This window comes from Bombina bombina, chromosome 4 (assembly GCF_027579735.1).
Source record: "Bombina bombina isolate aBomBom1 chromosome 4, aBomBom1.pri, whole genome shotgun sequence".
Lineage (NCBI taxonomy): Eukaryota > Metazoa > Chordata > Amphibia > Anura > Bombinatoridae > Bombina > Bombina bombina.
In genome coordinates this window covers 643,799,800-643,816,566 of record NC_069502.1, presented here as the reverse complement: position 1 = coordinate 643,816,566, position 16,767 = coordinate 643,799,800, and positions in this window count along the sequence as shown.

Below are 16,767 nucleotides of genomic sequence, written 5' to 3'. Positions count from 1 at the left end.
TTCCCTAATAAGGAGGAATTCATTCCACAATAGTGGATTACCTATTCATTAGTGAAACAAACTCAAAATTAATATAATAATAATTAGACTGCAGTTGTGTTCCACAATTTAGAACATTTGGAGACTGACGTATCTGACACGTATATGTGAAACGCGACCACGTCAGGGGCTTCATGTTTATTTTTTACTAATGGCATGATACATCTTTTTATACTTAATACATCCCTTATTGATACCACAAACACCCACAAAAAATTAAACTCAAAAGGAAACCAATGAATCATTGGCAACTTGCACATTCCAACCTACAGAACCTTAAACAATGAACTTGTTACCATAGTTACAAAGCATTCGAATGGTGTGTTACAATGAATTAGATGCTTAAATTGTTTAAAATACCAAATGCTGTAGTGTATATAGGTCTCCTATTCTCATAAAATGTTTTACCCCTCACCTCCTACTATCACTGGTTTTATATCATATGTGCCTCATGTATTATATTTAGTTATTAGCTAATTTCTGTCAGTGATGCACTAAAAAGAAATAAGTTTTAAACCTTCCATTAACCTTTCATAGATATTTAACCACCTTATTGCCAGTAACGAAGTCCACTGTTACAGCCTTCCATCATCCAACTTGGTATAATGACCCATTGTTCTGGCATTTCTTGTGAAAAATATCATATCATATCACATATCTTCCTTCTGTCCTCTAAGCCATACAACTAAGGTTGTGAAGTCTATCCTTGTAAAAAAAATTTAGACCACGTGCAATTTGCTCTCCTTTGAATGTTTTTTTTTGTTCATTTTAATACTTTACACAATATTCCTGATGAGTCCTAAAACGATCTATAAAATGTAATAATGTTTCTTTTTTTGCAGCTAAAACCTCTTCCTATCAAACCTAATATCCAGCGGCCCTCACCTTCTACTGTAATGTTTAACAAATTCAACATTTTCTGAAATAATTCCCAACACCAGTTTTTTTTGTTTTGTTTCTATTAGTAAAGTATCACTAGGTACATATGAATAAGTTCACTTACTTTTTCCAGCCTGCCCTGTGAATGATTACTCAATATCTTTAATAAAAATGTAAAAAGTACAACTGTTAGTTTGTAATTAGTTTAGTCAGATTATTGTGACTTAGATGAAGAGCCGAACCGATGATATATAGATATATATCTATATCTCTCTCTTTCTCGCTCTCTCTCTCTATATATATATATATATATATACAGTATATATATATATATATATATATATATATCCGCGACTTTGCTCACGTGGATTTGGTCCAAAATCTACTAAATGTAATTTACAGGTTGATGTCTTAACGTACTAAGCAATGTTTATTGCAGACATTAGTTGGGGTGTATTGGCTACAAAACAAAGATAGTAGATCCATTGATATGCGTCCAGTAATTTTTAGTGTTGTAATAAAAAATAGAGAATGAGACAGACAAAACCCGACCACTCACAACAACGTGTGCCCTTACGTGTGTACCCATTCGGGTTGCACACTCGCTGACATGAACTTTGTGAGATTTCGTTAATTCTCTGTCACCTAGATTATGAGTTTTGCATTATGGTTTTAACCCTGAAAAAATTGCCATTTCAGCGTAAAAACAATAACGCAGCCATTACAAATCTTCTCGGTATAGCTGTACCGCAAGCATTTTAGTCTGTAACGCAACGTCAATCCTGCACTCAACATTTTTGCATGGGATTTCCATAGCGCTGGTATTACAGGTTGTGTGGTGAGGCTAAAATGCTTGCGTTCCAGCCTATACTAACACAATCCATTCCGCCTTCTTGGAGCAGTAGTTATGAGTTTTGCGCCACAAAAATGTTTCACAAAACTTATAACTTAAGTGTTACAGTACACTAACACCCATAAACTACCTATTAACCCCTATTCTGCTGCCCTCCCGCATCACAAACACTTTTTAAAACGGATTAACCCCTAATCTTCTGCTCCCGACATTGCCACCACTAATTAAAGTTATTAACCCCTATTCCACTGCTCCACGACATTGCCACCACTAGCTGATTGGTACCCATGGCAGCGCAATGGAGGGTGAAATAACTCAACTTTTGTTGCGTTCATTTCGCACCCTCTATAGCGCAAAACCTGTAATCTAGGCATGTGTTTCTCATACATGGGTACCAATCAGCTAAGTTGTGCGCAGGGCGCCCGTCTAGAACATTAAAAATATACAAAAAACACGAACACTTGCAACGACGTGTGCCCTCACATGTGTGCCTGTTCAGATTACACGCTCACTGACATTAACTTTGTGAAATTTCACAAATCAGCTAAATTAGGCACCAATCAGCTAAATTGTGAACAGGGCATCCGTCCAATACATTAAAAATATGTGAAAAACAAGACCACCCGCAAAGACGTGTGCCCTCACGTGTGTGCCCGTTCAGGTTGCACACTCCCTGACATTAACTTTGTGAGTTTTTGTTAATTCTCAGTGTTTCTCATACATGGGCACCAAACAGCTAAGTTGTGGGCGGGGGGTCCGTCCGGCACATTAGAAATATGTTATTATTATTATTCTGTTTAAAATTACTTTAATATTAATCGTAATTATATATTATTACTCAACTGTCAGATGTGAAAAAAGAGTATTACGTTATTAGTGATATCAACATCTACTGACGTTAGGAGCAAGAATTTTGGCATGTAAACTTACTTTATAATGACGATTTTAAATTATTATTTTTACTTTTCTGACATCTTCGGTTTTTGAGATATAGGTATTCTCATAAACCACCCCCCTTTTCAACCCCCTTAAGTGGATTTTCAGGAAATGGTAAAATACGGGTTTCTTTATTTTAAAAGGAGAATCTAAATACCAATTTTCACTTCTGATACATGTTTGGTTTTTGAGATATAGGTATCCTCATAAATCCCCTCCCCCCTTTTATCTCCCCTTAAGTGGATTTTTGAAAAATGGTAAAACACATATTATTAAAGGAGAATCTAAACACAAATTTTCAGGTTGGTTCACAACTTTTTATAGGTATCCTCATAAAAAATTCCCCACCCTTTTTCGCCCACATTCTGCTATACTCTAAGATTGATCCTTTGGGCCAATTGTGTATGCCACCTCATATTGCTTAATACCTGATGATGCAATTGTGCATTTATACAATGTCAGATACTTTGCTATGTTTAGCTGTTTCCATAGGGCTCCCCACTTCCCTTCTCCCCTTCCCCCCCTACCCCCCCTTTTTTATTTTACTTCCTCTGTCCTTTAGAAGGCTTTCATGAGAGTCCTTACACTAAATGCCCATGGCTTGAAAACTCCTACTAAGAGAAGTATTTTATATAGATACCTAACTACCCACTGAGTCCATCTAGCATTTTTACAAGAGACACATTGGTTGAGGGGCCTCCCTGTCCCCTTCAAGTCCAGCCAATTCCCAATATGTTTGGCATCACACTTTCAGAGAAAAGCAAGAAGTGCAGCTATTGTAATCAATAGACAGCCTTGAATCGATATATACTAAGATATATCCTCTAGGTTACTATCCGCTAGATTTAGAGTTTTGTCGGTAAAGACCCGCGTAGCTAACGCTGCTTTTTTTCCCAGCGCACCCTTAAGACAACGCTGGTATTTAGAGTTGTCTGAGGGGCTGCGTTAGGCTCAGAAAAGGGAGCGTTGAGCCTAATTTAGCTCCACTTCAACCCTCAATACCAGCGTTGCTTACGGTAGCGGTAAGCTGGAAAAATGTGCTTGTGCACAATATACCCATAGGAAACAATGGAGCAGTTTGGGCTGAAAAAAACCTAACACCTGCAAAAAAGCAGTGTTCAGCTCCTAACGCAGCCCCATTTTTTCCTATGGGGAAACACTCTCTAAGTCTTCACCTAACACCCTAACATGAACCCCGAGTCTAAACACCTCTAACCTTACACTTATTAACCCCTAATCTTCCGCCCCCGCTATCGTTGACACCTGCTGTATATTATTAATCCCCTAACACCCCCCTAACATAAATATAATTTAAATTAAACAAAATAATATTCCTAAAATTAAATAAAATAATCCTATTTAAAACTAAATACTTACCTAGAAAATAAACCCTAATATAGCTACAATATAACTAATAATTACATTGTAGCTATTTTAGGATTTATATTTATTTTACAGGTAACCTTGTATTTATTTTAACTAGGTACAATAGCTATTAAATAGTTAATAACTATTTAATAGCTACCTAGTTAAAATAAGTACAAAATTATCTGTAAAATAAATCCTAACCTAAGTTACAAATACACCTAACACTACACTATCATTAAATTAATTAAATAAATTACTTACAATTAGCTAACTTAAAATACAATAAAATAAACTATTCTATAATACAAAACCCCCCACTAAATTACAGGTAATTATGTATAGAAGTATATATAGAAACTATGGCTACATCAAGAGACTCCTTTATTGGATTTTAAAGATTACCACATGCACTGATGGAGTCAATTTAAAATGTTTCAATCACATATGTGCCTTCTCACAAGGTCGCAGATACTGAAAACATAAATTCACAGCTTTGATGGACACTTTGTAGCAGACTCCAATGCAGTTTGTTTTGTCTTTGAATGCTCATTCTATTCCCCTGTTTCCTCTCTGTAACCTGGCATTTGATCATATTGGACTGCATAATCTTTAATAAAGATATTTTAATTTTAAAAAAATGGTGGTGGATGCTATGCTATAGTGCATATGTTATATTGGTAGAAATACAGTGATACATTGTACTTTTGAGTGATCAAAATATTTCTAAACCAAACACACATCACTAGCACATATCTATATCAGTGTTTAAAAACAACAATGGTTTAAAATGCTACCCATTCTCTCTGTAACCTGAAATAGCTGCTGATACTCTTCAAAAGTATTAAGTCTACAATCATGATCATAGTAAAAAAATGTAGGTTTTCTGGAGTGTAATAAAATAATTTTTAGCAGGGATGTAATCAGTGCCTATAGCCTTCACCTAGGTAGACATATTTATTTCAATCCCTATGATACGTCTTGATATTTGGGCCATTTTTATAACACAGTTATTTGCCCATAAGGCAATTTTGCAGATGTACAACCTTGTCAATAAATACTCAGCTTCTTCATTCCCTACAGATATTTTTTATTATGAAATTTATAATGCTGCTTCAATTGTTCCAAGACTACGTATTTGAACATCCAGTGTTTGATTTTTTTCTTTCAGTTATTTTTTTTTTCTTACAATGAAACAGTGAGTAAAAAAGCAACCAATTCAGAGGCCCTTTTGTTCACAAAGCATAGAGCCATCAGCTCATAAACTGAAGAGCACTTTTCTTCCACTGGTTTCATATAGATGAAACATGCTGCCTAAACCTATTACTTTAAGGCTGTTGAATAAAATAAAGGAGATCATGATTCATCCAATCCACTGTTTGTATTTGTTTTATGTTTACCGTACATTTTATATATATCTTTCCTTATCTACACAAGAATTATATATATATATATATATATATATATATATATATATATATATAGTTCAAAAAAGAGAATACCGGCACCCTCCAGGTCAGTTAAAACACTTCTTTTTATTGGATCACATTAAAAGAAACAAAAGGTTTACAGCAGTCGGAGCACGCCTGACATGTTTCGGCTTGGTAGCCTTAATCATATACTGTATATATATTGTATATACAGACATCCCAACTCTCCCTGAAGTTTAGGGAGTCTACCTCACTACCTCATTGTAATAGCGTCTCCCTGACACCCGCAAATGAAAGGCAATCTCCCTGAAACTACAAGTACCATGATCCAACATGGCCCAAATCCGGAAACAGTGTTTCTTTAAGGAATGCCTCTAGCTGAGGTGACATCATCGAGCAGGAAGGCATTGTCACAGCAAGTCTGTCTTTACTTTCAGTGTATTGCATGTCTGCAAACCCTCCCTCCCTGCTGTTTGGAGGCGGAGATAAGGCTCTTGGGGGAGGAGGAGAAATAAAGCAGGCAACATCAACTGCAGCATAGGCTGAGTGAGAACTGAGAAAGAGGGCAAAGAGAGTGTGCCCCTATGAGGGAGGAGATAGACACCCCTGCTGTCAGCTCCTTATCAAACTGACTCTACTGTGAGTACAACACATAATTACAAATAGCCTCTCAAACTCAAAATCACACACGTTCCCAGACACAAAATCCGAAAGTCGTACAGGGACAACTATACTGAGTACTTCACAAGCTGGGACGCTATGCACCAGAAACCAAAAAGCCCCCACTGATTTTAATAAAATAAAACACAAATACTTTATTTACTGCACGTAATTAAATTTCGTATTCTAAAATATTTGAGAATTCAAAAAGCATATGATCATTGGAAAATAGGTTTGTTGTATGTGGTTGTGCAATAAAGCTACTTTTTTAGTGCAAAGCTAATTTAATGATAAGTCTCTGTATATATATATATATATATATATATATATATATATATATATATATAAAAAAAATTTCCTTGTTGATCTTGTGATATCTTAATTAAAAAATAAAATGGACATGATTAAAGACAAACAAAATGGCAATATTGGTGGTTTATCGATTGCATCACAGATTTTAGGGCCTATATGTTGATTGATCCCTTTTAATAGTATGTAGTGATGCTAATAGGGGACACTAAACCTGTTGTGCTCCATAACAATAGAGATATGTGTGTATGCCTTTTTAAGGGATTTGAACAGAGCATTATCTGTATATTGGGTACATCATGTGTTTTTTGCAGTTATCAATTTGGCTAATTTGTATTAGTGTAAAAGAGCTTATTATTTCTTTTTTAACATTCATTTTGCAATTTTGTTTTTAATTGGAATAATGTTAATGTTATTCATGTAATTAAATATTTTACTGCATCACTGTTCCGTCTGTCTATTATTTAAATAAAATAAAATTATTTTACTAAAATTAAATGAATGGCTGTATCATTTTTTTCCAAGTAAAATTAGGTTGTTATGCAATAAATAGGTATCTTATATTTTTTCTGGCATTGGTACCTTAAGATATATATGAAAGAGTTAAAGATGTTTAGCAAAGAATGCCTTTCATTGGTGATGTGATCAATTAGAGAAAATGCCACCATTAAATCCAGTTAGCTAAACACAGTTTATTTGGTACCTGACAAAAGATAATATAATGGCTCAATCTCTGAGGAGTGCGATATATATTTAGCTCAACACATGTAATGGATAACATGTTAATCAAATGTGACATTTGCTTTAATAATGCTCTTGTGAGCAATTGCATCAATACTGGAGGAAGTGAGTGGGCTTAAATCTAATCAGTTGCTGCTCAATTAAAGGAAAAACAAACCACTTATTTTTAAAATGATGCATTTTGTTTGTAAAAGAATATATTTATTTTTTCAAAACAATTTTGAAACACTGCACTTTGCTCTCCCATTTATAAAATTGTTTGGTATTGGCAGGGACATTCACATAAGCAGTTTATTTCTAGACGTACAAGTGTTTGCTGATGTCATCACCCTTAATGCTAATGTGTATGCTCTTGTGCACATTTGATGACATCAGAAAGGATGTGACACACACAAAAGTAATTATGCATTCATAATTCCACTGGATAATGTCACTGTTTAATTTGAGCACACCAGAGATAAAATGTTCAGTTTTTAAAACTAAGAAGTTGGGGACAATTTGTCATTTGAGAATTATCAACTGTAGAAGATGAGCCCTTTCCTATGATGACACAATCAACAATTTTCATTGTTTAATGGAAGCACTTTCTACATTATAGATTTTGTGAAAAATGGCCCTATACTAACTCTATACTAAAAGGGATAATTACCCTAACATTTTCTCCCCTTTAATTGTTTCCCAATGATCCATTTTACCTTCTGGAGTATATTTAAAGGGACATTCTACAATAGAATTGTTATTGTTTTAATAGTTACATAATCCCTTTATTACCTATTCCCCAGTTTTGAATAACCAACACAGTTATATAAATATATATTTTACCTCTGTGATTTCGTTGTAGCTAAAAATCTTCTTCCAGCCCCCTGATCACATGACTGTGACTGTTTATTATCTATTGACTTGCATTTAGTATTGTCTTGTGCTAAATATTAAATAACTCCCTGTGCATTAACACAGTGTTATCTATATGGCCCACGTGTACTTTCAGTTTTTGTTGTGAAAAGCAATTTAAACAGCATGTGATAAGAGGAAGCCCTCAAGGGGTTAGAAATTAGCATATGAGCTTATCTAGGTTTAGTTTCAACTAAGAATACTAAGAGAATAATTAAAGTTTAATTTTGACTGTCCCTTTAATAGTTTACAAGTAGCACATTTAACTTATTTCAGCATTTGAAATAGCTGATTTTGCCTGTCGTATGCCTACTTATACGTATAGTTTCTATACTTACCTAAGTATATATACCTATATATACACCTATGTATAGGCTATAATGAAGTGATACAAAGTATCTATATGTGCATTCAAATGTCAAGAAAGTAACACACGGCTAGATTACAAGTTTTGCGGTAAGATGAAAAAGCAGCGTTAACAGGTCCTAACGCTGCTTTTTCACTACCGCTAAAATTATGAGTCTTGCAGGTTTAGGGGCACCGCACACTTTTTTGGCCTTACCGCAAACCGACTTACATAAAGTTCGTAAACCCTTTTTTCTATGGGACTTCCATAGTGCTGGTATTACGAGTTTGTCCTGGGAGGCCAAAAAGTGAGCCGCCACTATGCTAAATTTATTAACCCTTTAAACCTAAATCTAACCCTAACCCTAACACCCTCTAACTTAAATATAATTTAAATAAATCTAAATAAAATTACTATCATTAACTAAATAATTCCTATTTAAAACGAAATATTTACCTATAAAATAAACCCTAAGCTAGCTACAATATAACTAATAGTTACATTGTAGCTAGCTTAGGGTTTATTTTTATTTTGCAGGCAAGTTTGTATTTATTTTAACTAGGTAACTAGGTAAGGTCATAATTATTTTTTTAATTCAGATAGAGTTATTAACTATTTAATAACTACCTAGCTAAAATAAATACAAATTTACCTGTAAAATAAAACCTAACCTAAGTTACACTAACACTTAACACTACACTACAATTAAATAAATTGTCTACATTAAATACAATTAAATAAATTAAATTAAATTAGCTAAATCACAAAAAAACACTAAATTACAGAAAATAAAAAACAAATTACAAGATATTTAAACTAATTACACCTAATCTAATAGCCCTATCAAAATAAATATAGCCCCCCCAAAATAAAAAAAAAACCTAGCCTAAACTAAACTATTAATAGCCCTTAAAAGGGCCTTTTGCGGGGCATTGCCCCAAAGAAATCAGCTCTTTTACCTGTAAAAAAAAATACAAACAACCCCCCCAACAGTAAAACTCACCACCCACACAACCAACCCCCCAAATAAAAGCCTAACTAAAAAAAACCTAAGCTCCACATTGCCCTGAAAAGGGCATTTAGATGGGCATTGCCCTTAAAATGACATTTAGCTCTATTGCAGGCCCAAAGCCCTAACCTAAAAAATAAACCCACCCAATACACCCTTAAAAAATCCTAACACTAACCCCCGAAGATTCACTTACCGGGACAAGTCTTCATCCAAGCGGCTAGATGTCCTCAACGAAGCCGGCAGAAGTGGTCCTCCAGACGGGCAGAAGTGGTCCTCCAGATGGGCAGAAGTCTTCATCCAGATGTCATCTTCTATCTTCATCCTTCTGACGCGGAGCGGGTCCATCTTCAAGACATCCGACGTGGAGCATCCTCTTCTTCCGATGGACTAACGACAAATGAAGGTACCTTTAAATGATGTCATCCAAGATGGCGTCCCTTAGATTCCTATTGGCTGATAGAATTCTATCAGACAATCGGAATTAAGGTAGAAAAAATCCTATTGGATGATCCAATCAGCTAATAGGATTGAGCTTGCATTCCATTGGCTGATTGGAACAGCCAATAGAATGTGAGCTCAATCCTATTGGCTGATTGGATCAGCCAATAGGATTGAGCTTGCATTCCATTGGCTGATTGGAACAGCCAATAGAATGCAAGCTCAATTCTATTTCACTGATTGGCTGGTGCAACGCCGCCCCCTGCAGACTCGCGGCCAATGGGGCCGCCAGCAGGGAGGTGTCAATCAACCCGATCGTACTCGATCAGGTTGAATTGTGGTGATTCCTGTCCGCCTGCTCAGAGCAGGTGGATAGGGTTATGGAGCAGCGGTCTTTAGAAACACGGGCCCACAAGCTCCATACGGAGCTTGATAAATGGGCCTCTTGGAGTGCGCTTTCTCTTTGGTTTTATATATATATATATATATATATATATATATATACATACATACATACATACAGACATATACACATGGAGACAGTAAGGTCATAATTATTTTTTTAATTCAGATAGAGCATGCAACTTTCAGATCTACTTATATTATCAAATTTGCTTTGTTTTCTTAGTATCCTTTCTTAAAGAGTAAAACTAGGTATGCACATGTATGCCTCTGGACATTGAGTCATCAGATTTTTTTTCAGCTTGCTAGCTCCCAGTAGTGCATTTCTGTTCCTGAGTTTACTCTCCAACATAAGATACCAAGAAAAAAAAAATGTCATAATAAATTAAATTGGAATGTTGTCTAACATTGTATGCTCTCATGGGGGTAACTACAGGGGTCCCAGAAGTCTCAATCGAGCCTGGGCCTGCACCTATACAGGGTCAATCTGACCATACAACCAATAGTGGTGCTGCTACAAGGGAGATTGGTGGGTCTCAGGTTCCACTTACTTCCTGCATGACCCCTCTGTGTTCATTTCTGAAAAACAGGGTTTATAGTCTAAGCAAATTTTTGGATTTGCATTTACAAATATGGTGTCAGTGTTTTTTAAGGTGGCCTCCAATCCTCCATATTGTTGCTGTTCAGTAAAACCTGCCACCATATTTGTACAGGAAGTGCATAGCCTCTTATTCAGACTAACCAAGGATAAATAATGTTTCACAGACACAAAAAAAGCAGCTCCTGTTGCTATGTAACTGCCGACTCAGCTTCTAATGACTACAAAAAGCCTGCAAGGGTGCTGTTGAAATTGGGCCCAGTAAGGTCTAGTTAAGCCCCTTACTCCTTTCTGAAATCTAAAAGATTAATTTTGATTTTACGATCCTTTTAAGATCAGGCATTTAGACTCCATGTTTCTTTATAAAAGTTTTATACAAAGTTTAGTTTTTATTTTAGTGCAGCAAAACATGCAATTGGAGAAGATAACCTAATAAATCAGCTTCTCTTTTTACATTTTATTGCTCCGTAGTGATAGTTAGATATTTATATTTGCATTCTTTGAAATGTTGCTGTCAAATTCATTAGCAATTCTTGCATTACAATTTAGAACACTCTAGCAAAGTATTATCTTTAATGAGAACTAGCTATATTACAGAAAATTGAGGTAATTATGGAAACAGGGAAAGCACACAAATCTAAATATAACAGTCATTTTATAAAGTAATTAATCACCACTCTTACAGCAGGAACTTGTACTGTCGGTGTGTGTTTGCCTTTATAATATTTCTAAATGTAAAGCGTTATCCTCATTTATTTTGTTTATACAAATCTAGCAAACTAGAAATGCACTCTAATTTTAACTGCTGCACAAAGGCTAGAAATAATGTTTAATTAGTCATAAACACACTTTACAAGTTTTTTTTGTTTTCAAATACATTCCAGTTTTAAACATAAAGGGATATGAAACCTTTCATTTTTTCTTTCATGGTTCAGATAGAGCATACAATTTTAAGTATCTTTCTAAGTTACTCCTATTATCAATTTTTATTTGCTCTCTTGGTGTGCTTTGTTGAATGCGCAGCAATGCACTACTGGTTGCTGACTGAACACATGGGTGAGCCAATGAAAATTGGTGTATATATATATATATATATATATATATATATATATATATATATATATATATATATACAGGGAGTGCAGAATTATTAGGCAAATGAGTATTTTGACCACATCATCCTCTTTATGCATGTTGTCTTACTCCAAGCTGTATAGGCTCGAAAGCCTACTACCAATTAAGCATATTAGGTGATGTGCATCTCTGTAATGAGAACGGGTGTGGTCTAATAACATCAACACCCTATATCAGGTGTGCATAATTATTAGGCAACTTCCTTTCCTTTGGCAAAATGGGTCAAAAGAAGGACTTGACAGGCTCATAAAAAGTAAAAAATAGTGAGATATCTTGCAGAGGGATGCAGCACTCTTAAAATTGCAAAGCTTCTGAAGCGTGATCATCGAACAATCAAGCGTTTCATTCAAAATAGTCAACAGGGTCGCAAGAAGCGTGTGGAAAAACCAAGGCGCAAAATAACTGCCCATGAACTGAGAAAAGTCAAGCGTGCAGCTGCCAAGATGCCACTTGCCACCAGTTTGGCCATATTTCAGAGCTGCAACATCACTGGAGTGCCCAAAAGCACAAGGTGTGCAATACTCAGAGACATGGCCAAGGTAAGAAAGGCTGAAAGACGACCACCACTGAACAAGACACACAAGCTGAAACGTCAAGACTGGGCCAAGAAATATCTCAAGACTGATTTTTCTAAGGTTTTATGGACTGATGAAATGAGAGTGAGTCTTGATGGGCCAGATGGATGGGCCCGTGGCTGGATTGGTAAAGGGCAGAGAGCTCCAGTCTGACTCAGACGCCAGCAAGGTGGAGGTGGAGTACTGGTTTGGGCTGGTATCATCAAAGATGAGCTTCTGGGGCCTTTTCGGGTTGAGGATGGAGTCAAGCTCAACTCTCAGTCCTACAAGCAGTGGTACAGGAAGAAGTCTGCATCCTTCAAGAAAAACATGATTTTCATGCAGGACAATGCTCCATCACACGCGTCCAAGTACTCCACAGCGTGGCTGGCAAGAAAGGGTATAAAAGAAGAAAATCTAATGACATGGCCTCCTTGTTCACCTGATCTGAACCCCATTGAGAACCTGTGGTCCATCATCAAATGTGAGATTTACAAGGAGGCAAAACAGTACACCTCTCTGAACAGTGTCTGGGAGGCTGTGGTTGCTGCTGCACGCAATGTTGATGGTGAACAGATCAAAACACTGACAGAATCCATGGATGGCAGGCTTTTGAGTGTCCTTGCAAAGAAAGGTGGCTATATTGGTCACTGATTTGTTTTGTTTTGTTTTTGAATGTCAGAAATGTATATTTGTGAATGTTGAGATGTTATATTGGTTTCACTGGTAAAAATAAATAATTGAAATGGGTATATATTTGTTTTTTGTTAAGTTGCCTAATAATTATGCACAGTAATAGTCACCTGCACACACACAGATATCCCACTAAAATAGCTAAAACTAAAAACAAACTAAAAACTACTTCCAAAAATATTCAGCTTTGATATTAATGAGTTTTTTGGGTTCATTGAGAACATGGTTGTTGTTCAATAATAAAATTAATCCTCAAAAATACAACTTGCCTAATAATTCTGCACTCCCTGTATATATATGCAGCCACCAAACAGCAGCTAGAACCTAGGTTCTTTGCTACTCCTGAGCTTTCCTATATAAACCTTTAAGCAAAGGATAACAAGAGAAGGAAGCAAATTGAATAATAGAAGTACATTGGGAAGTTGTTTAAAATTGTATTCTCTATCTAAATCATGAAAGAAAGAAAATTTGGTTTCATGTCCCTTTAAGTTTCTTAATGGAGATTTTAGTTCTTACTACCAGAATATGATCTACCCCCCTGGGTTTTGTATGTAATTTAAAGTGAAGGTAAACTTTGATGACTGAAAGCCCATTTTATTAAAATACTATTAAAAACAAGGGCACTTTCATGCATCAAAGTTTAGAAAGCAGCCATTTTGATTAAAAACGTACCTTTGTTTTTTTTTACAGCCAGAGCATCTTCCCCCACCCGGAGATCCTCTCTTCACACGTCATCAATCACTAATCCGACTTCCTCTAATCATGGCATGGTCTCAGGCAATGACTCCCCTGGGGGGGAAAGCCACGATTGGAGGAAGCCGGATTAGTCATTGATGACGTGTGAAAAGAGGATCTCCGGTTGGGGGAAGCTGCTCTGTCTGTGAAAAAAACAAAGGTACGTTTTTAATTAAAACGGGTGCTTTCTAAACTTTGATGAATGAAAGTGCCCCTGTTTTTAATAGTATTTTTAAAAAAACGGGCTTTCATTCATCAAAATTTACCTTCACTTTAATACTACTTCTATGCCATTTAACGTATTCCATTCATGTATTATGATTATTACTACCACAGGAAAGAAGAACAATAAAATAAGTCTTGGATGGAGCAGAAATGTAATCAAAAGTAGATTCTAGGGCAAGATAATACCACAAAAAGATCCAGTACCAGGTGTAGCAGAGTAGGTAGCCATGGACAGGAACAATGTGAAAGTATTAAAGAGGAATGGACTGCAGGACTTTGGAAACAGAAAACAGTATTAACAAGGAGAATTTGTGCTAATTTAAAATTAGTTACACTAATATATATAGCAACTGAAATCACAATAGACTGCCGACTCAGTGGTTCTATCAGAGTCCTGTAAAAAATTAGGCAAGGGTCAGAAGTCCACATAGCCAGATATTTTAATTTCATAATGAAGCTAAAGTGTTAATGAACTTGCCAGTGATATCAGGAAAGTCAGACACAGCTGAGACAGGGTTACCCAGAAGTATTTGCAAGCAAGTAGCTGTGTTAATAGCTTGCACAGTGATACATATGCGGAAAACTGATAAGTAAACTACACATAAATTTCTAACTAGGAACTTGCAAATCACTGAAAAAAATCAATTTGGTAGCAGAGAGAGGACCAAATGCATAGACAAGACAAGAAAAAGTGAAACAGACTTACACATATACAGAAAACAAAAAAAAAACACACTTTAAGCAATTAAACTAGTAATGACAAAAAGCAACAGTGACCTTGTTGGTTGGAGTACTGCACTGTACAACATGTTATTAAACTAAACACAGAATACATTAAACAAGGGACAGACTTAAAAAGGTAGGGACAGGAGTCCAAAAAAGGGACTGGACTGTCTCGGGAAAAACAGGACAATTGGCAACTATGCAAACATACATATGTATACACACACACACATACATATACACCCCTGAGCCATTCCCAGTCCAGCACCTTGTTATAAAGCATTGTCAGTATATTTATAAGAATCTTAGCAGTACTCTCCAAATAATATGTGAGTATATGGCAGGGTTATAACTGAATATATTTAACAATCTTTCTTTAAACTAAACCCACAATCAAATATGCATATACTAAGACAATAAACTTAATATAAATACCTGAATTCTTTATTATTAGTAAATATCTATGAACACATTGAAATATATCTGTAGGGATCAGAATATGAATCAATATTATACGTGTTTAAAAACTATTCAAATATGATATGTTTTGCTGGTGGTGTTGTGTGCGGCTGCAAGTCGCTGTTGTGAGTTGTTCATCTGTCTTGATGAAGGCTTCTATGTAAGCCGAAACGTGGACCTATCCTCATGACTTTCTAACGTTGTTGTTATAAACAATAAACTAACTTTGATGTATATAAATCCTGAGAGTGCCCTCCCTTTCCTAGCTCTTATCTACAATCCATTGAGGATTGCACCCAGGTGCTTCATTATTAGTTGAAGCTGGAGTGCTGGAACACGTGCTAATTGGATTATATATATATATATATATATATATTTTTTTTTTTATTTTTTTTTGCACAGATGAATTATTTAGCATACAAGAGAAAAACTTAACTTTATACAGGATTATGAACATAGTTAAAATATTGAGTGCTCCTTTAAATCTCTTTACTATAAATTGACTATGTTTCTACAAATAACCTTTGTTTCAAATATTAAAAATTAGAACAATTATACTTCACCAATTTGAACCAATTCGTAGGGGTCTTTAGATCATCTCATTTGAAGGAAAGTTATCATATAGATCAAGGCAAGTTTTCAGTTTCTTGCTCAAGTGAAATGTGTTCCCAAGTATGGCCGCCAGATATCAAATCACTAGTCTCAGCAAGTCACAAAAAAACTGTGTCCTTGTTTGCATTGCCAATCCTTATATCTAATTATTGATGATCTTATTCGTTCACGCCCATGGTACTTTTCCCTTCTCATTGGATACTTTGGGGAACGCTTCCCCATTGGCTCTGTATGTATTGTCACTATGGATACGCATCTTTTAACAGCTACACATTATTTATTTTTTTACTGTTATACTGGATTCTGGCCATCGAGGGCAGCGGACGAACAACACAGCAATACATTTAATCATTTCTAACATTCATGTTTGCTAAATTATAAATACCCCATATAATTGGATTATATATATATATATATATATATATATATATATATATATATATATATATATATATATTGCAGAGATGAATTATTTAGCATACAAGAGAAAAACTTAACTTTATACAGGATTATGAACATAGTTAAAATATTGAGTGCTCCTTTAAATCTCTTTACTATAAATTGACTATGTTTCTACAAATAACCTTTGTTTCAAATATTAAAAATTAGATCAATTATACTTCACCAATTTGAACCAATTCGTAGGGGTCTTTAGATCATCTCATTTGAAGGAAAGTTATCATATAGATCAAGGCAAGTTTTCAGTTTCTTGCTCAAGTGAAATGTGTTCCCA